The sequence below is a fragment of the Sinocyclocheilus grahami genome, unplaced genomic scaffold (assembly GCF_001515645.1).
Source record: "Sinocyclocheilus grahami isolate Dianchi unplaced genomic scaffold, SAMN03320097.WGS_v1.1 scaffold1558.1, whole genome shotgun sequence".
NCBI classification, from domain to species: domain Eukaryota; kingdom Metazoa; phylum Chordata; class Actinopteri; order Cypriniformes; family Cyprinidae; genus Sinocyclocheilus; species Sinocyclocheilus grahami.
The window spans coordinates 167,295-169,023 of NW_015506737.1; positions in this window are offsets into that span (position 1 = coordinate 167,295).

Sequence of the window (1,729 nt, forward strand, 5' to 3'; positions counted from 1 at the left end):
TCAGTTATGAACAATTTTACAATTAAAGCTACTCACATACCTGGGCTGGATAATAAAATAGCTGACTCTCTGTCTCGGTTTAATTTCCAGGAATTCAGACGCCTGTGTCCGGGAGCTGCTGCATCACGACTGGGCTGCCCGGACTTCAGTCAAACAGTCCTAGACTGAATGCAACATTGCAAAAATACCTTAAATCAGCCCACACAACATGAGATCAGGGCTAGCAAAAACGACACTTAAAACTTACGTGGTCGTCTTTTTCAGATTTCTGCAACGCTTTCTCGTTGCTTAAACTCCCAGCTAACATACCTATTATATATGCTTTCATTACGCACTGCTTCGAATCCAGAAAGCTTAAGCCTTCCACCATCAAGATTATGATCTCAGGCATTCAATTCCACATTAGATGTTTAGATCCTTCCTCTCAAAGCCTGTTACAAAATCCCTCTATATGCCTTCTCCTTAACGGGTTAAAAAAGGAAAGCCCAGCATTTCCAAATAAACAACTACCGCTGTCTCTCTCACAGGTGCACACGATGGTGGATAAATTAAGATCAGGTCTTTTCACTCCGCACAGAAACTTGCTTCTAGAAGCAGCGTTCCTCACCGCCTATTATGGATTCCTCAGAGGAGGAGAATTCACAATTAACACCAAAATATTCGACCCTTCACACGACCTCACAATCAAAGACATATCATTTCACACAGATTACTTTTCCATCTATCTGAAACATTCCAAAACATTTCTAGAACCAACAACGGATACTGTCCCCTCACAGCCATGAACCGGCTGGTAAGCTCACGCAGTAAATCCAATCCTACAGATCCACTTTTCATCACAGAGAAAGGAGAAGCTATGTCCAAGCATTGGTTCGCCTCACGTCTCCAAACCGCATGCCTCCATTGCGGCATGGACCCCGCGCTTTATACCAGCCATTCATTCCGCATAGGAGCGGCAACCACCGCAGCTTCAACAGTCTCCATACCCATGCTCAAAGCAATGGGTCGGTGGTCATCATCAGCGTATCAATGATACATTAGGCCTTCAACTCAGGACGTAATACTAGCGCAAAAAGCCTTGAGCAGCTCTTCCATATAAAAAATAAATAAAAATCCTCGGCATCTCGTAGTATCACGATACCATAAGGGGCACGCTGCTCTCCTACCCCTCATGCCAATCTCAGGGACATGCTGCTTTGTTCTTGTGGTTCTCCTGCTGGAGAGAACACCACTGCTGCTTATTCGGGGCCAGCCCCTCGCAAAGCTTTGCAAAAAAACAAACAAAAAGGGGACTGCTGTTTTCTCCCGCTGGAGAGAGCACCCTTTGCTGCTATAACTGTAGGGGCCTGCTGTTCTATCTCTCAGCGAAGGACGAACACCCCTCGCTACTTAAAATTAAAGAGGGGCCTGCTATTCTCTCCCTTTTTAGAGGGGAGAATACCCCTCCGCTAGCCAGTAAGCTACATCAAGAATATCTCATAACATTGTCTTTTCTCTTTGCAGGAATGGAACAAGGATGGTTTTGGGGGGTTCTTCTTCGGGCAAGTTAATACCTTATTATGTTTGGGGGGTTAATGTTAAAGCTCTTGTATGTTCAATTTATTCTGGAGCAAAGAACCCCCATAGGAACCATACTGCCAAAGATAAATTGTGTTCCAATAAACTCAAGTAACTTGCCAAAGTGGTCCTGTCTGAAATAAGGTAAGGAGAAATAAGGAAGTGTGTAAAA